This window comes from Macaca mulatta, chromosome 4 (assembly GCF_049350105.2).
Source record: "Macaca mulatta isolate MMU2019108-1 chromosome 4, T2T-MMU8v2.0, whole genome shotgun sequence".
Taxonomy (NCBI): Eukaryota; Metazoa; Chordata; class Mammalia; order Primates; family Cercopithecidae; genus Macaca; species Macaca mulatta.
In genome coordinates this window covers 140,903,167-140,923,820 of record NC_133409.1, presented here as the reverse complement: position 1 = coordinate 140,923,820, position 20,654 = coordinate 140,903,167, and the positions used below count along the sequence as shown (strand labels likewise).

Genomic DNA, 20,654 nt, shown 5'->3' with positions numbered 1-20,654 from the left:
AGGTAAGTTCTGTCCCTTGTTATTTGTGGGTCTCAAACTTCCTGAATCACAAGGTGTTAAAGCTGGAGAGGATCCTAGAAATCTTCTCCTTCCACCTTCTCATCACTGAAAACTGGGGGCATGGAGAAGAAAAGCCCCTGGCCTAAGGTCACCTGCGGGCTGAAGGGCAGAGCCAGCCCCAGAATGCAGACCTGCTGGCTTTTGGTTCTTCCTTCCACATCATATATATTGCTCTTAACATTTTTGCTGCTACTAATAGGACTCCTCAATTTATTTGGAATAAGTTTAAAGCTTCCCCATGCTCAAGCACAAAGGGCTTAATGGTCCATTCCAGACATCCCTAGCCTTGGCCCTAACTCCCAGCATCCTCTCAAAGGGCTGTAGTCAAGAAAGATCACTGAGTAATGGAGTTGCAGGGGAGAAATATGACACAGGAGACAGCTAAACAATGAGGCTGACATGACACTTAGGGTGTGAGGCTGGGAGGTGTAGTAGCCAGGGGCTCAGGGGACCTGGATCCTCTCCCTGGACCTGCCCTTATCCGTTGAGAGTCATTAAGCTTCAAAATGAGAAGTTAGGGGTCACCACTAATCCTAAGACCCCTGGGCATTCCTCCTGAAATTAGAGTTGCCAAGCTCTCCTGCCTTTTTCTGTGATGGTCAGAAACAGTGGTGCTTTTTCCCTACTGCTGAGTGTGCCCAGCCACTTGGTCAAATGGGCACCTAGAGGACCCCAATAAGCTTCTCAGTCTTCAATGCCCAAGCTTTGGCTCAGTGCCCATTCCCTGGAGGGCAAAGGGCTAGCTAGGCCCTGGATGGGGACTCAAAAGCCTTGAGATCCCATCCTGAGCTGGAGGAGCCCACAGTTGGGCCAGAGAAACAGCATGTGAGGAAGGGTTATGATGCGAGGTGGTAGGTGGCATTAGAGAAATATGGTGGATGAAAGAATAATGAAAGAGAAAGGCGGGAGAAAGTTTAAATTCCTAGCACCAGGGGAATTCTAAGCCTAAGGAAAACAAAGTGCATATGGAATACATTAATAAAAGATAACTTATAAAGCGATACGCCACAGTCATAGGTGAATACAAGGTAGAATGAATAATATAAGGTAAAATAATCAAGGATTTATTCCTGAAGAAGTTGGGGGCATATGGATTGATGAAGAATAGCAGGCAAGTGCAATCCAATAAAGTGAATAGCCTGAATATTTATTTTTTCTTCCTCTTTCTGCCTTTCCTCCCTCCCTCCTTTCCTCCTTTTCTTCTTCCTGACTCTAACCTAGGCTGATCATACACTATTCCTAGGTTATAGCAAAAGAAAACCCTGCTTCTTGGCCATGTCCATTTCCTTCCTGAGCTCCATTTACCCTAACACCTACCCATTCACCCACTCATCCATCTTTTCATCTACTTATTCTTCCTACATCCTATCCATCCCTCCACTCATCCATCTATTTATCCACCTACCCATTCATCCATCCACCCACTTCCAAATAGTTTATCCATTAAATCACCCACTTATCCATCCATCCATTCATCCAATGTGCCTTTTCACAGGTCTCTTAGGTACCCCTTTCTCCAATGTTAATCCTACCCAAAACATGCCTCAGATTCCCACAGTTCTTCCTACTAGCACTAAGGTCCTGAGCCCACTGTATACCAGCCCAAGAACCGTGACCCAGCCTCCACCCAAGTTAACTGCTGATGTCTCCACTCCTGCCCACAGTCAACAGTAAATGTGGCAAATGTCATCAACTATGATTTCCCAGCCTCTGAGCCCTGGGTTTGGACACCAAGCCCTTTGTTCCCCAGTCCATGTGCTAAGAGGATGTGGGAGTGAGGGAAAGGGGAGGGTGGGGCAGGAGCAGACTTGAGTCACATTAGTCTGGGTAGAAATGTCCAGGGGAAGAAGGAGGTGGTGATGGAGAACAGGGGAGGCTCTCAGCCAGGCTGTCATTCTCCCTAAGTCACCTTCTTTGTTTTCTTGCAACCTGAGTATTAAGGAGAGGGAAATGGCATCTTCCCCAAATTCCAATGGAGCTCATCCAACCCCAGGGTCCTGATGAGTAGTGGGAAAGCACTCTGAGTGAGGGACCCTGGATCTAGTGTCAGCCTGACTAACTGACTGTGACTTTGGGTGAGTCAGGAACCCTCTCTGGCTTTACCTTCCTTGACAATTCAGTAGGCATGCTAGAAACCCACAGCTGGAAGACATTGCTCACCTAACAGCTCTCAGCAGGAGCCACATGTTAGGACTAAATGCAATGCTTGGTTAGTTTAAAAAAAATACTGATGTGTATGTTCTCATACACAGACCAATAGAATCAGAATTTCTGGAAAAGAAGCCCATCTCAGTATTTTTTAAAAACACTTCAGAAAGAAACTCAGAGAGGAAAGGACAAACAGACTGAGGAAGGAGAAAGAATAAAAACTCTTTCTTTTGAAATAAAAAAAAAATTAATGCGATTTTTTTCCCTTTAAGAGGAAAATCTGCTTTAATTAAATGGAAACTATGATCCAAGCTACTTAAATGTAAAAGCACATTGTGCTATAAAATGTTTAATCTGTATTAATAAGAAGCTAAATTTATAACAAGGAACTGAATGCTTTTTAGTTGACTATTTATGTTGAGGCAAAAGTCTATAAAGCAGCATTTCCTATGATGGTGGAATGTTCTCCCTCCCTGTCCAACATGGGTAGCCACTAGCCATGCGTGATAATTGAGCATCTGACCTGAGACAAGTGAGAGTGAGGGACTGAATTTCTATTTATCATTTATTAATTTAAATGTAAATAGCCACCTTGACAAAACTTTGGGAGTGTTTTAAGGCAAGATTAGGACTTACTGAGCAGTTTGATTTAAGGTAGGTCTTTCAGAGCAAGGGCTGGGCTATGATTAAGTAAGGATCACGATCGAATAGTACTGGATTGGTAGAAACCATAAGATGAGGATTTTGAAAGTGGGGGATTCAAAGAATCTTAGGTTGCCAACTACCTCTTAATGCTTTCCATTAAAGAGGTAATGAATCTTTCAGGAAGTTCCTGTAATGAACAAGCAAACCATTTTCCTGGACAAGAAAACTCCCAGTAAAGTAATATTCACACAGACACCCAAATAGTAAAGTTATGTTAATGTAGACAGCAAAGGTGTGATTTCAGTTCTCAGTGTCAAGACTGAATGTGGGTATAGACAGTTTCTATTCCCAAAAAAAAATTTCTTTTTCTGACAAAATATATTGTGGACTAAAGCAACTTAGGGGAACAGCTCCATGATATTGCCTTGACAACCTTGCATATGCCACATAGGTCACACTGGCAGACACATGAAGTACAGGTAATTTGAAGCATGGCAGAATGCCTGCAACCCTCCTAGAACATAAAAGGATGGAGGCTTGTGAGAACCATGGCCCGGTAACTTCTCTGTCTCCCCTGAAAGACAGTTCCTCATGCCCTCCTGAGTTCTGATGAGGCCAGAGGCTCTGTCCCATACCTCAGAATAGGGCTACAGGTTATGAAACCACTTATCTGCCTCTAGAGTGGACTCCTCAGCAGTAGAATGTCCCACAACTCATATTGCAGTTGTCTGGCCTCTTTTGTTTTGGGATGTGGGACAAGAGCCATGAGGAGCTGGCACCTTTGCCTAATCTTTCTCTTGTTGTCTATGTAAATAATAAACTGACTGAAAGTAAAAGTGGCTCATTGCTGACATTGCGCCACTGCACTCCAGCCTGGCGACAGAGTGAGACTCCTTCTCAGAAAAAAAAAAAAAAAAAAAAAAAAAACAGTGGCTAATTGCGTTATTAGCAGTCAAATCAGTCAGGACTTGGCTTTGGCGCAGCCTTGTCTTGTATGAGCTTGACAAGTGACAAATGACAGACTGAGACAAGATATTTGCAATTTGTAACATAGAATAATATCTAGTTTTTTTCCAAGATGGCTGCCTGGAAGCATTTTAACCACATCTCATACACTTAAAAGAACCAAATAGTGTGTAGACAATCACACTTTGAATACAATATCCAAGAGGGAACTTGAGAGTTCAACAGAAAAGCAAAAGAAAAGTCCAAAATCAAGGAAAATAGAAAGAAAACAGGAAGCTTGTGTAGTTGGGACCAGCTGGGAACCAGAAGAGACCCTTCCAAATGGGAGAGAGTGAGTGAGAGTCCTTTTTTTTTTTTTTTTTTTGGAGAAGGAGTCTTGCTCTGTCGCCCAGGCTGGAGTGCAGTGGCCGGATCTCAGCTCACTGCAAGCTCCCCCTCCCGAGTTCATGCCATTCTCCTGCCTCAGCCTCCCGAGTAGCTGGGACTACAGGCGCCCGCCACCTCGCCTGGCTAGTTTTTTGTATTTTTTAGTAGAGACGGAGTTTCACCGTGTTAGCCAGGATGGTCTCGATCTCCTGACCTTGTGATCCGCCCATTTCAGCCTCCCAAAGTGCAGGGAGTGAGAGTCTTTCTGTGATCCACTTTCCCACTGGGGAATCATTCAATCCAGGACATGGGAGAGCACCTTGACTCTCCAATCCCTGAATCTAACTTATGGAGCTGTTGGGAGACTGTGAGAAGAAACTTCCCCATGGAGGTAGCATGCCCTGGGTTTCACACCCTTCCTGAGACTTAAGAAACTGCCATTCTTGATCCTTGCTCTTAAAAAATTGTGTGTGGTCCTGGGAACCAGTAATGGCAGTCTTAGGCATTAGGGGAACTCAGGCTGCAGCCTGCAGAACCGGGGCTTGAGTGGGGAATAGGTTCCCACAAACAGGACTAAGAAGTAAGCATAGTGTGGACATCAGCTTCAATGCTGAAACAGGGTACACCTCCTCCCCAAAACCTGAGCAGGACAAGATTTACTTCAGTGACTTGATTGAGCTGGGCAGGGCCTCCTATAGCTCAGGGCTAAGTTACAGGCCAGGTGCAAACTGCCTGGTCTGACTGTAACTGGGTTTACTATGACAGCCAGCATATGGGAGGGAGCCCCACCAGGACTAGGGCATAAGAGGAATGCAAATCCTCAACCAGTTGCCAAATCTGTGGCTACTGGGACCACCCCCACACTCCCTGTGGCAGGACCTCAGTGCAACAATTGTTGCCCCTCACTCAAGCATTTTTCCAGGGGCCTGAGTACTGCTCCATCCCCCTGTAGTAGCTGGTGCATGCACTTGCCATTGGAGGGTCTGAGTATAGGCTTTCCTGGCCCAGTTGTGCCCAGCTTCATCCTACCTCCCACCCTGAGACAGAGTGCAGAATCCAGGCTTCTCTTTCTTGGGATCAGGGTTGTTCTGTCATGAGTTGCTCTGATGGCTTGTGTTGGTTGGCCTCCAAACAAGAGGTTGGGCTTTCAAGAGAGCTCCATCTGCGGTATTAGTAGGGATCCAAGTATGTCCTGAGTTGGACAAGATAAGTATTTTGGTTTCTTAGGTGTTGGGTGGGGCCATAAAGCTCGCAAGAGTTTCTTTTTTGTTAGCTACCAGAGCACATAGAGAAATACCATCGGGTGGTGGAATTCCACTGCCTGCAATATCCTGGCTAGCCAAAGGTCCTGAGTCTGGGCTCAGACTCTCCTTGGGCAGAGCTTGACATAGCCACTGTGAAGGATGATGGGGTGATTCTCAGGCCAATGGTGGCAGAGTTAAGTGGGCCTGGGAATTGAATTGTGGTGGCAGGTCTTTCCCATGCTGTTCTCATGATAGTGAATAAGTCTCAGGAGATCTGATGGTTTTATAAAGGGGAGTTTCCCTGCACAAGTTCTCTCTCTTGGCCTGCCACCATCCATGTAAGACATGATTGCTTCTCCTTGCCTTCCACCATGATTGTGACCCCTCCCCAGCCATGTGGAACTGTGAATCCATTAAACCTCTTTTTCTTCCCAGTCTCAGGTATATCTTTATCAGCAGTATGAAAATGGGCTAATACACCACATGATAACTTCACTGCTAGCATAACCAGCATTTGACAAAGCCAGCACACTAAACATATCTACAACGAAAGACTCTCACAGAGTTTACTTCACTCCCCTTTCACCTCTACCAGACCAAGTGTTGGGAGACCTGAAGATGGGTCACATTGCAGAACTCTTTGCAGACATTCTCCAGCACCAACACAGAGCCTGGTAGTCCCACTGGATGGCTACAACCAGAAGAGCAATAACAATCACTGCAGTCTGGTTCTAAGGAAGCCTCATCCTTAGGAGAACAGAGAGAGCACCACATCAAGGGATCACCCTGTGAAACAAGAGAATCTGAACAGCTGAACAGCAGGCCTTGAGTTCCAGATCTTTCCACTGAAATAGTCTAGCCAAATGAGAAGGAACCAGAAAAGTAATTCTAGTAATATGACAAAACAGTGTTCTATAACACTCCCAGAAGATCACACCAACTACCCAGCAATGGATCCAAATTAAGAAGAAATCTCTGAATTGCCAGATAAAGAATTCAGAAGGTTGATTATTAAGCTCCTCAAGGAGCTACCACAGAAAGGTGAAAAACAACTTAAATAATCTTTTTTTAAAATACAGGATATAGATGAAAAATTCTCCAGAGAAATAGTTATCATAAAGAAAAAACAATCACAACTTCTGGAAATGACGTACATACTTAGAGAAATACAAAATGCAATGGAAAATTTCAACAATAGACTAGAACAAGTAGAAGAAAGAACTTCAGAGCTTGAAGGCAAGGCTTTTGAATTAATCCAGATAAAGACAAAGAAAAATGAATTTTTAAAAAAATGAACAAATTCTCCAGGAAATTTGGGATTATGTTAAGCAGCCAAACCTAAGAATAATTGGTGTTTCTGAGGAAGAAGAGAAATATAAAAATTGGGAAAACTTATTTGAGGCAATAATTGAGGAAAATTTCCGTGGCCTTGCTAGAGATCTAGACATCCAAATACAAGAAGCTCAAAAGACACCTGGGAAATTCATCTCCAAAAGATCATCACCTAGGCACATGGTCATCAGATTATCTAAAGTCAAGATGAAGGAGGAATCTTAAGAGCTGTAAGACAAAAGCATTGGGTAACCTATAAAAGAAAACCCATCAGATTAATAGCAGATTTATCAACAGAAACCTTACAGGCCAGAAGAGGTTGGGGTTCCATCTTTAGCCTCCTGAAACAAAATGATTATCAGTGAAAAATTTTGTGTTCAGCAAAACTAGCTTCATAAATGAAGGAGAGATAAAGCCTTTTTCAGACAAACAAATGCTGAATTTGCCACTACTAAGTCAGCACTACAAGAACTGCCAAAAGGAGCTCTAAGTCTTGAAACAAAACCTCAAAATACACCAATGTTACATACACTGCAGGTTTATAGCAGCACAATTAGTAATTGCAAAAATATGGAACCAGCCTAATTGCCCATCAACCAACAAATGGATAAAGAAAATGTGGTATGTATGTGTGTGTGCGTGTGTGTGTGTGTGTGTGTGTATATATATATGTGTGTGTGTATGTGTGTGTGTGCGTGGTATGTATGTGTGTGTGCGTGTGTGTGTGTGTATGTGTATATATACATATATATGTATATATATATGTGTGTGTACACATATATATGTGTGTGTATATATATATATACACACACACACACATATATATATATACACACACACACGCACACACACAATAAAATACTATTCAGCCTTAAAAAGTAATGAAATAATGTCATTTGCAGACTCACCAGGATGAATTTGGAGACCATTATTCTAAGTGAAGTAACTCAGGAATGGAAAACCAAATATTGTATATTCTCACTTATAAGTGGGAGCTAAGCTATGAGGACACAAAGGCATAAGGATGATATAATGGACTTTGGGGGCTCAGGGGGAAGGATGAAAGGGTGTGAAGGATCAAAGACTATACATTGGATACAGTATACACTACTCGGATGACAGGTGCACCAAAATCTCAGAAATTACCACTGAATAACTTGTCAATGTAACCAAAAATCACCTGTTTCCCCCAAAACTATTGAAATTTAATTTAATTTAATTTTAAAATACAAAAAAAAATATTGATCTTAAGGAAACTCAAGATGCAAAAGATGCAACAGAAATCAAAATCGATGCAAAGCACTCAGAAAATTAATTCAGGATATGAATGAGAAATTTACCAAAGCATAAATATCTATCTTAAAAAAAAAACAGAAAGTCTAAAACTAAAAAATTCGTTGAAGGGAATACAAAATACACTCAAAATCTTCAATAATAGACTATGCCAGGCAGAAGAAATAATTTCTGAACTTGAAGACAGGTATTTTGAAATAATCCAGTCATACATGAATAAAGAAACAAAATGAATAAAGCCTTTGAACATTTGGGATTATGTAAGGTGACCGAACTTACAAATTATCAGTATTCCCAGGTATGAAGAGAGATCCAAAAGCTTAATAAAACTATCTAATGAAATAATAGATGAAAACTTTTCAAGTCTAGCAAAAGATTTAGACATCTATTTAGAGGAGGCTCAACAATCCCCAGGCAAATACAATGTAAAAAGTTTGCCACAGCATATTGAAATCAAACTGTCTAAAGTCAAAGTGAAAGAAAAAATTCTAAAATCAGTAAGAGAAAGATGTCTAATCACTTATGGAAGAACCCCCATCAGTCTAACAGTGGATTTCTCAGCAGAAACCTTCCTGGCCAAAAGAAAATGGGATGACATATTCAAAGTGCTGATGAAATTTTTAAAAACTGGTAACCAAGAATTCTACATCCAGCTAGATTAAGCTTTGTAAATGAAGGAGAAATAAAGTCTTTCCCAGACAAACAAATGCTGAGGAACTTCATCACCACTAGAAGAGTCCTACATGAAATTCTCAAAGGAGTCCTAAAAAAAGCTGATATTAACCATCACGAAAACACATGAAAGTATAAAACTCACTAGTAAAGCAATTACACAAAGAAGGTAGAGAAAGGAATCAAATGACACTACTACAATATTTCACCAAACCACAATCAATGAGAGAAAAAGAAAAAAACAAAGACTTGATAGAACAACTAGGAAATAATTAGCAATATGACAGAAATAAAACCCCACATATCAACATTAACTTTAAATGTAAATGCACTAAATGCTCCACTTAAATGATATAGATTGGCTGAATTAATTTTTTTAAACGTGATTCGACTATATGCTGGTTACAAGAAACTCACATTACCGATAAAGACACATATAGACTGAAAGCAAAGGGTGGAAAAAGATATTCCAGCAAATGGAAACCAAAAGTGATCGGGAGTAGCTATACTTATGTAATATAAAACAGACTTTAAATGAAAAACAATATAAAAAGACAAATAAGGTTATTATATAGTGATAAAAGGATTGATTCAGCAAGAGGATATAACAATTCTGAATATATATGCACCCAACACTGGAGCACCTAGATTCATAAAACAAATATTATTATACCTAAAGAGATAGACAGCAATACAATAATAATGAAGGCCTTCAACACCCCACTCACAGTATTAGATAGATTATCTACAAAATGATCTAAAATCAACAAAGAAACATTGGACATAATTGGATGTTAGAACAAATCAACTTAACAGACATCTAAAGAACATTCTACCCAATAACTGCAGAATATACATTCTTTTCATCAGCCCTTGGAACCTTCTCCAAGATAGACCATATAGTAGGCTACAAAATAAATCTCAACAAATTTTTAAAAACAAAAATCATATCAAGTATCTTCTATGATCATCAAAATTTATTCCATATCACAGTGGAATAAGTTTTTTAAAATAGAAATTATATAAAGTATCTTCTAGGATCACAGTGGAATAAAACTAGAAATCAATACCAAGAGGAACTTTGGAAACTATACAAATACATGGAAATTAAACAACATCCTCCTGAAAAAAAATCACTGGACCAATGAAGAAATTAAATTAGAAATTTAAAAATTTTTAGAAACAAGTGAAACCTGTTAGGTTTCTACCTGACAGAGATTGTGCCATTGCACTCCAGCCTGGGCAACAAGAGCAAAATTCCATCTCAAAGACAAAAGAATAAAAGAAAAAAAAAGAAAAGCTCAGGACCAGATAGATTCATAGCTGAATTCTACTAATCCTCCTCAAAAAAAAAAAAATCTTCCAAAAAAATCAATGAGGAGAGAATTCTTCATAACTCATTCTATGAGACCAGTATAACTCTGATACCAAAACCAGATGAGGACACGACAAAGAAAAGAAGACTACATACCAATATTCCTGATAAACATAGACACAAAATTTCTCAACAAAACACTAGCAAACAAAAACCAACAGTACATCAAAAAAATACACAATGATTAAATGTGTTTTATACTAGGAATGCAAGGATGGTTCCACAATGCAAAGCAATATATGTGATATAGCATATAAACAGAATTAAGGACAAAAAATGTATTATCATCTCAATAGACACAGAAAAAGCATTCAAAAAAATTCAGCATCCCTTCATAATTAAAAGCCCTCAACAAACTAGGCATCAAAGGAACATACTTCAAAATAACAAGAGCCATATATGACAAACTCACAGCCAACAGACTGAATGGGGAAAAGTTGAAAGCATTTCCTCTAAGACCTGGACCAAGACAAGGATGCCTACTTTCACCAATCCTATTCAACATAGTACTGGAAGTCCTGACCAGAGCAATTGGGTAAGATAAAGAAATAAAAGACATCCAAATTTGAAAGGAGGGAGTCGAATTACTCCTTTTGGCTGATCACATGATCTTATATCTGGAAAAACCTAAAGACTTCACCACAAAACTCTCAGATTTGATCAATGAATTTAGTAAAGTTGCAGGATGCAAAATAAATGTACAAAAACCAGTAGTGTTTCTATACACCAATAATGATCTAGTTGAGAATAAAATAAAGAAGGCAATCTCATATACAATAGTTTCAAACAAATTTAAATATGTAGGAATATATTTAACCAAGGAGGTGAAAGATCTACAAAACACTGATGAAAGAAATTGTAGATGACAAAAACAAATGGAAAAACATTTCATGCTCATGGATCAAAAAAAGTAATATCATTACAATGACCATACTTCAGTTAATAGGATTACTATTAAAAATAAAAATAAATAGGCTGGGCATGGTGGCTCATGCCTTTAATCCCAATACTTTTGGAGGCTGAGGTGGGTGGATCACCTGAAGTCATGAGTTTGAGACCAGCCTGACCAATATGGTGAAACCCTGTCTCTACTAAAAATACCAAAATTATTCAGGCATGGTGGTGTGTGCCTGTAATCCCAGCTACTTGGGAGGCTGAGACAGGGGAATTGCTTGAATCCAGGAGGCAGAGGTTGCAGTGAGCTGAGATTGCGCCACTGCACTCCAATCTGGGTGACAGAGTGAGACTCCATCTCTAAATAAATAAATAAATAAAATGACCATACTTCCCGAAGCAATTTACAGATTCAATGCAATCTTTATCAAAAATATCAATATCATTTTGCACAGAATTAGAAAAACATAATCCTAAAATTCACATGGAAACCAAAAAGAACCCAAATAGCCAAAACAATTCTAAGCAAAAAGAACAAAGCTGGAGGCATGGTGTTACCTGACTTCCATTTATATTACAACACTAATATAATGATAGTAACCAAAACAATTTGGCACTGGTATAAAAATAGGCATGTAGATCAGTGGAACAGAATAGAGAACTTGGAAATAAAGCCACATATTTGTGGCCGATTCATTTTTTACAAAGTTGACATGAACGTACATTTGGGAAAGGACACTCTTATAAATAAATGATACTGGGAAAATTAAATGTCCCTATGCAAAAGAATGAAATTGGCCCCCTGTCTCTCACCATATACAAAAATAACTCGAGATGGATTAAAAACTTAAACATAAGACCTGACATTATAAAAATAACAGAAGAAAACCTAGGGAAAACTCTTCTGGGCTTTAGGCAAAGAATTTATGACTAATACGTCAAAAACAGTGACAACGAAAACAAAACAAAGGAGACTTAAAAGCTTCTGCACAGCAAAATAAATAAATAAACAAACAAAGGTGAGCAATACTTTAGAATGGGAGAAAATATTTGCAAACTATACTTCTAGCAAGGGACTAACATCCAGAATATACAAGGAACTCAAGCAATTCAACAGCAACAACAACAAAAACAAACCCAAATAATCTCATGAAAACATGGGCAAAGGGCATGAACAGACATTTTACAACAATCAGAATGGCTATTACTAAAATCAAAAAGCAACAGATGTTGGCAAGGATGCAGAGAAAATGGAACTCTTATACACTGTTGGTGGGAATGTAAGTTAGTACAGCCACTGCAAAAAATGAATTTCTCAAAGAATTAAAAATAGAACTATCATTCGATCCAGCAATCTCAACTGTATACCTAACAAAAGAAAAATAAATCAATATATCAAAAGGACACCTGCACTTGTGTGTTTATCTGCACTATTCACAATAACAAAGATATGGAATCAACCAAAGTGTCCATCAATGGATGGCTGGATAAAGAAAATATGATATATATACACAATGGAATACTATTCAGCCATAAAAATAATGAAATCATGTATTTTGCAGCAACATGGATGGAACTGGAAGCCATTAGCTTAAGTGGAACAAGTCAGAAAGACAAATACTGCATATTTTCACTCATAAGCTGGAGCTAAAATATGTGTACACATGAACATAGAGAGTGGAATAATAGACAATAGAGACTCAGAAGAGTAAAGGGGTGGGAGTGGGGTGGGTGATGATAAACTGCTTAATGGTATAATGTACATCATTCAGGTGATGGATACCCTAAAAACCCTTACTTGGACACTGTGCAATTCATGCATGTAATGAAATTGCATTTGTGTCCCATGAATTTATACAAATAATTTCAACATCTAAACTAACCAAGGGCTTATTAAAAATCAACAAGTGGAAGGAAGGAAGCCAATAGAAACTGGTTAGAAATAGGTTACACATTGCAGTAAAAAACCATATACCCAAGAAACTCATAAATAGATGTTTGATCCTGTTAGTTAGAGAAATACCAATTTAAAAACATGGAGCTGTCACTTTGAACTCATCTGAATGGTGAGCACATGGAAGGTGGATGACACTAGAGGGATCCTTGAGCCCTGCTGGGGGGAAGGCAACATGACCCAGCATTCTGGAGAACAATCTGGAGCCTGTATGTGGCACAAACATGTGGATATCCCATACCCAATGTTCCATCCCTGACTTACGCTCTATTATGCTATTTTTTACGTCCTGTTTAGAAAAGATTTGCCCTCTCCAAGGTCATTTTTTTCTACATTTTCTTCCAGAAACTATATTGTTTTCACCTTTTATATTTAGGTCTATGATACATTTTCAATTAATTTCACGTGCAGTGTGAAAGAGTTAAAAACCTATTTTTTTTCTGGGTGGGTATCCAACTGATCGTTACCCTTTGATAGAAACAATGTCTTTTCCACACTAAATTGCAGAGGCCCTTTAGTGACAGTCAAGTGACTGTCCATGTGTGGGTATGTTCCTAAACCCTCTATTTTGTTCTTATTTTCTGTTTGGCTTAATGCCAACTTCACATGTACTCTAAAACATTCTTATACGGCTCCTTCAAGAGCATTAATAGAAATGTTTATTTTGAGGGTTTTTTGTTTGTTTGTTTGTTTTTCTGTTTGTATGCTTGTGTTGTTTTGTGGTAGTAAAGAGTTGAAGCAACTTAGGTTCCCATCACTAGGAGGAATGGAAAAATGAAATCCAATACTGCCCCTACATTATATGAAATCCTACCTAGCAGCCAAAAAATTGAAGATTTAGGTTTACATATAGCAATGAGGGATAGTCGCAGAAGCACAATGCTGTCTGAAAACATATAACTGGAGTTATAATTTTCAAAAAAAATAAAGCTTAAACCATGAGAGACAAAAATAAACACATGTTAAAAATTCTATTTAACTCATACTCAATACATAATTTATTTGAGAAGATGTTATGCCAGTTTAAAAATGGAAGTCAAAAAGCACAAATGTATATGAAGTAAAGGAATGTTGAAATGAATTGTATGTGGAAGCATATCAGTTTGGGGTTTGCTTTTCCCTCTCAGCAGGGGAAGGAAGACAGGGCAGAGTTTGCTTGTCTATCAATAACCTGCATTTGTGAAAGTTAGACTCCTCTCACAAAATGATTACCAGATAACATGAAGAAGAGAGTGCAATAGATGATGTGGAAGTTTCAGTTTAATTGCAGATTTTTTTCTACAACAGAGTGAAATGTGTAAAAAACAAATGTGTAAAAAACAAAAGCACACAAAATCGATTCTATATATTTTCAAGAATCTACATGCATGCAAATAAACATGGAAAACACAAAATATAATTATTAAGAAGATGCCTATGAGGGAAGGGTAGAGTGGAGCTCAGGATGAAGGTAGTAAAGATTTATATATATATATATATATATATATATATATTAAACTAACAGTGGTAGTTCATGGCTATAATCTCAGCACTTTGAGAGGCCAAGGAGGGAAGATCCCTTGAGCCCAGGAGTTCAAGACCAGCCTGGGTAACATAGCAAGACTCCATCTCTATACATAAAAATACACATTAAAAAACACATGAAACCAAATGAGTGGTAAAGTGTTTCCTTTGATGACTGTGGGCTGTGAAATAAGGAGTCTGTCAATTCAGTTTGGTTACATGAAGATCTTTTGTGGAAAAAAACAGCATGTTTGCATTTTTGTTTGTTTACAGTTGACCTTGCCATCTTTCAGGACGTAGGTTTTCCTTTATAACATGAATGCAAGGATTGAGTTCCAGCCTGGGAGAGGAACTGACTTATCCGAAAGTGCCCAGTGTGCAGTGGTGGGGGAGGATGGGATTCCACATCCGGCCTTCTGATGCCAAATGTCATGCTTTTTCCCTGCAAATTTAAGCGGGGGAAATGATTGGGTCAGGCAGCCCACACAGGAGACAGACAGGAACAATCTGTACGGGATGCTGCTTTTCTGGCTAGATTAGCCTCAAGTTTTCTCCAGTTCCTGGAGAGAAGAAATATGAAGCTGCTATCAGAACAGCACTGCTTGTTTTATGGTTCAATGAAGATAATTATGTTTAAGTGTATCCTTATTAAACTTGATACAGTTCTCATTTAATAGTATGAGCTCAGTCTTTCTCAACCATTTCTCTTGTCTTTTTTAAGACTTAAGTTAAAGAACTGGGCAGAACTCCAATGATGGATTCAGACCACAAGGACTAAGCCATCCACTGGTGCCTGGACTGGGCCAACTTTGCTACATGTAAAATATAGGCCTTTATTTCCCTGAACTCAATAAAGATCCACAAACCCAAAAGGTTGGAGCTACTGAATGTCACAGAGGGGAAGCCCCACTGCCAGGGATTTACTGAGGCCTAAAAAAGGGTGAGGTGCTTCCCCAAGGTCAGTAAGTGTGATCAAGGCAGAGAGGGACCAAGAATCCAGAATCTTCTATTGCCCTGTGATGGCTGCCCTTACCTTTGCAAAGGACTGAAGTTTTAGTATTTATGTAACAAAGAGACACTAAGACCAAATTACTAAAATGTTCCTGAGTCAGGAGCAGTGGGTGATGGAACCGCTTGACCAATTGCGTCATTAATTTGTAATCAGCCTGCCAGTGACCGGGTATGTTTCTCAAGAACTGGGAAATTATTGTATTCTATTATATGGGTTCAGTAGATTCCAACCATCCTGCCCATGGCTCTGTCCCTTTGCTTGGTCAACTGTTTATTTGCAGATGCTATGAAGTTCAACTTCAGCCCCAGCCTGTCCTGATTTCACATATTCAGATTAGCATATATTCAAATAGCAGAAGAGTAATGTCCTGTGCTAATGGAGGCCTCTCAAATTCACTAGCCTGAAAAGAGTTTTATAGAAAAACTTGAGGCAAAACCACTGAGCTCCACCATCCCAGTTCTGCCTCCCCATGTAGGCAGGCAGGCTTGCTAACAAAGGAGGGGGAACTGGCAGTGTTTCCACCAATGAGAAGCAACTGAAGGTCACCAAAATGTCCTTCATTTTCCTCTCTAATAACTGTGCCTCATCTACTGCTATTGAAATCCCTGAGAAGAGGAACAGCTTTTCATTGGCCAAATGGGGCCCATTTCCTTGAGTCACCAGGCAATCAGATGGATCCCTGTAAGTCACAGCTGCACCACTTATCTGCAGAATGATATAGTGAATAACTTAACCTCTTTGCGTCTTCTCTTCTGCAGTGAAGACGGCAGCACTTATTTCAGAGTAAAGAGATTAAAAAGGTACGTGCTTGGCTCATAGCACATGTTCAATTAACCAGTTTCTCTAGCAGCCCTCTGCCACAGAGTAAGATAATTTTTTATGTCACCTAGTCCAACATCCTTGTCTTACAGGTGAGAAAACGGAGGCCCAGAGAGAAGCTATTGACTTTCTCAAAAAAGTCACAAAGCAAGAGAATGGAAGACCCAGGTCCCCTGATCTGAGGCCTGGAAATTTTCCCATTGCTCTGTGCTGTCTCTCCAAACAGCCCCTCATGAATGGGCAAATGGGGTCCAGCTCATTGGCTGTGCCTAAGGAGACCCTTCGCTGACCTGGGCCCTGCAGCTGCTCACCTTTGCACCAATACCAGCCAAATCCGATAGTGCAGAACAAAGGGGTCCTGAGGAGACAGGTGGGTCATGCACTGATACAGCCTCAAGTCCTGCCTCCAGAGCCCTATCACCATGACCCTGATTATGGCTTCCGTGGGATAACCCTCCAGCAGGTGCCTCCTGGCCCAGGCCCAGTTTAGGTCTTTGTTTCTTATCTCCATGAGCACCAGAGTCTCCAGGGGAACCTGGCTCCACCCCCACTGCCAGGCCTTCAGGCTGGAGGCATATTTCATGATGTAAGAACAGACCACGGTCAGAGTCTGTCCTTCTAGCAGGCACATTTGCTCCTCCATGTCACCTACAGCTTGGAATCCGGGAATGAAGAGTCAAGCACTTCGCTGAGCAAACATGATTTCTTCCCTCACCTCTGCATCCCCAGTCTCAGACCACAACACAGACACAGGACCGCAGACGAAGAGTATTCCTAGCTCCTCCGTCAAGCATGTAGGAGTGATTAAGTATTTCTGTGATTATTTTTAAAAGGTTCTGCAATCATATATGTGTCTGTTTGCATATATACATTATATATTATATATGAGATATATTTTATATATATGATATGATATTTTATATATATAATATTATATGTATGTATAATATGTCAGCAAGATTCCTACCTGTATGGAGCAAATGAGGCAAATATGTATCATGGTTGAAGTTTGAATCTAGATGATGAATTGACAGTAACTACTCTTGCTACATTTCGTAGACTGGAAAATGTTCATCATAAAAAGGTACAAAAGAACTTCACCAGATTTACCATCCATTTTCTATTCCACTTGTGGTGGCCCAGGCATGCCTTTTGCTTTCTGGTATACAGTTCTTTTGTCTTTGTCTTTGTTTTTTGAGACAGAGTCTTGCTCTGTCACACAGGCTGGAGTGCAGTGGTGCAGTCACTGCAGTCTTGACCTCCTGGGTTCAAGTGATCCTCCCATCTCAGCCCCCACCAAGTAGCTGGGACTACAGGCGTGTGCCACCATGCCCAGCTAACTTTTTGTTCTTTATAGAAACATGGATCTCACTATGTTTCCCAGATTGGTCTTGAACTCCTGGGCTCAAGCCATCCTCGGACCTCAGTCTCCCAAAGTGTTGGGATTATAGGTGTGAGCCATAGCACTTGGCCTCACACAGCTCTTTGTATTAGCTCCGGGTGTCCCCAAGACACATGCTCTTCCCACTCTTCTCTCTTCTCCCAAATGGAAGGGATATTCCCATTTGGTCCCAGAGGGGAATCAACCTGAACAGTTGTAGCTGGCACTAGTCTCTCTCTTCTTCACCCTCAATGTCACAGATCACCCTACACCTGGTTCCATCATCATCATCTCCCATCATAAAATATTTAAGCATGGCTGGGGCGGTGGCTCATGCCTGTAATCCCAGCACTTTGGAAGGCCGAGGCGAGACTATCCTGGCCAACATGGTGAAACCCTGTCTCTACTAAAAATACAAAAATTAGCTAGGTATGGTGGCACATGCCTGTAATCCCAGCTACTCAGGAGGCTGAGGCAGGAGAATCGCTTGATCCAGGGAGTCAGAGGTTGTGGTGAGCCGTGATCATGCCAGTGCACTCCAGCCTGGTGACAGAGTGAGATTCCATCTAAAAAAAAAAAAAAAAATTTAAGCACTTATTAGGCCCTAAATACTGAGCCAAGGGCTTTCCATCCATCCACTGTTTAATTATTAAGACAACTCTCTGAAGTAGGTGCCACCTACAAATACATACCTGTGAGTCAGTTCCATTTACAAATGAGGAACCTGAGCCTAATAGAGGTTACAAACCTTACTCAAGGTCACATACGTAGAGTGTGGCTGAGATGGGATTTGTTGCCCCAGCCCTGTCTGATTCCAGAACTCCTATCCTCTTCTCCACACTCCCTTCGTTGTCTTGCTAGTGACTTCAACAGAAGTTTTGTTTTCATGTTACTACCTGTCTTTTTGCTGTTATTTACCTTATGCTCTACTAATGCCTCCTCTGCACAGTGAGTGCATGCTTTTTTAAGGGGAGACTTTGCCTTGCTTTTCTTTACATCTCCCAGGATATCAGCACAGTGCTGGGGAATTGCTTGGCTGGATCCACCTAATTCTCTCAACTTCAAGATGCAGTAGAGGAACCTCCAGCATCTATTTCATCTCCCAGTCCCTCCTGAGTCAGGGTGGACTAGCACAGTCTGCATGCATTGCCTTCCTTTCCCTTTCCCATCTGTACCACATTACCTGACCCCATTCCAGTCCATCCCAAAGATATGAGAGGAAACTCCCACTAGTGGGCACTTCTGCTGGGCTGTCTACATCCCTCTCCCTGGTGCCCTCTTGCCCAGCCTGCTTACCCACTCTCCTTACCTGCACCAGCAGCAGCAGGAGCAGCAGCAGCAGCCACCAGGGCCACCCCCCGAGCCCTGCCCCCTCCACTCTATCTGCCACCTAGATGTGTTGTCTGCCGGCTGGCCCAGGGCCTCTTCTACTTGCTACAGGATGTTGCCCCACATACATGGTCACCATCTCCCCACGAGGCTGGGCAGTTACTTTACAGTTGAGAAACCTTGGAGGAAATGTGACTGGGGGAACAGCTCAGGAAAATGCAGAAGAGAGGCAGGCTAGCCACCCTTGTGACAGCTTCCTTCCTGCCATCATGATGTCACAGTCCTGATAGGAACACTCAGTTGCTTCCCTTTTTGCACCATGGTGAGTCTAGACCCACTCACCCGAGGTCCCCACTGCGTCACTCACCCCCTCAGGCCACCAACCTCCTCATCACTGACCACTGACCCCTACAACCCACAAGCCTGCACCCCAGTCTCCCTGTGAAATGGTACTGTGCAAACAAATACTGTTCACCCCGCAAGGCTGGGTTCAAGCCTTTCTGCTGAACCCGCCCTCTTTAATATCAGCCTGCCCCATGGTTCCCAAGCACAGGCACGTGGCTTTACTCAGGAAGTGTAGCACACGTACACACCCAGGCTCCACCCCCAGACATTCTGACTTGGCAGATCTGCGAAGGGGCCCAGGAATCTGTATTTTAACAACAGCTTAGGTGGTTCTGAGGCAAAGAGTCCAAGCTGACCATGTCTACAAGAGCTGCATATAGGTAAGATGGGCCCTGCAGCATGTCTCGGGGGCTCAGGGCCTTTGCCTGAGTACCAGGTATGGGCTTCCCTGAGCTACCCTGTCCAGGCACAGGCATGGAGACCACAGTTATAACAGTAATAGCAGTAACCACCATGGATTGAAGTCCTACTGTGTGCCAGGTGCTTTACTCAGGCATCTCCTTGGATCCTGTCAACATTGGGAGCTGGTATAATGGAGGCATGTCATCTTGTGACTCTCCAGCACCAAACACCTTTTACTTTTGGGGGTACAGGCTCCAATGTGTGAGTTTCACACAGATGCAGAGCCCTGCTTCCCCTTCTATTGAGGACGGAAGCAGCTATTCCTCCCACCCTCCTCCCGGCAGCTATGCTGCAGGCACGTGACTTGACCTAAGCCTGGCCACATGCATGATTCTGCCCAGGACCCCAGATCTGCAGATGAGACACAAATGCAGAGCCAGTTGGAGATGACTTACTCGGAGGCAATTTTAGGATTCAGAGTCTAGGAATAGCATGGTGGCCTCCAGTGTCCGGGGCAGTGGCATTGATGGCAACATGGCCAGACTGTCTCGTGTGGCCTCTGCTGTCCATTCTCTCTTGGCTTCTGCCCATTTTCCAAACCCAATCCCCCAGCCTCTCATCAACTCTGAGTTACTGATATCCCTCTAGAATTCCCTTGCTGTTTTAGATAGCCAGAGTTGGATTCTGTTGTTAGCGTCCAGAATCATCACTGGCATGGTTAGGCACCATCATGCCCATTAAGGCAAGGAGGAATATTGAGGCCCAGAAGGTTAACTGAGTCACCCAGGATCAGACACCCTGCAAGGATGCAGAGCAGGGATTCAAACCCAGATATTGTTTTCCTCCAAGGTCTGTGTCATTAACCACACAACACTATTGTATCAGTCAAGGTAAAAGCAAGACACCGGTGGCTC

General features: G+C 41.3%; 1 long non-coding RNA gene across 2 annotated transcripts in view; it reads right to left on the bottom strand.

Moving 5' to 3' along the window:
- LOC106997933 (uncharacterized) overlaps positions 1–20,617 on the bottom strand; it is an 80,615-nt gene extending 59,998 nt beyond the window's left edge. Inside the window, exons 1-2 of one of the 2 annotated variants that reach the window (XR_013416402.1) lie at positions 18,974–20,617; positions 14,192–15,012 (exon numbers count right to left, since the gene is read on the bottom strand). This is a non-coding gene — a long non-coding RNA (uncharacterized LOC106997933). Of the gene's footprint in view, positions 1–14,191; positions 15,013–18,973 lie in introns of those variants that run through there. The other variant, XR_001444241.3, reaches the window with a different exon arrangement.
- Positions 20,618–20,654: the final 37 nt, after the last annotated feature.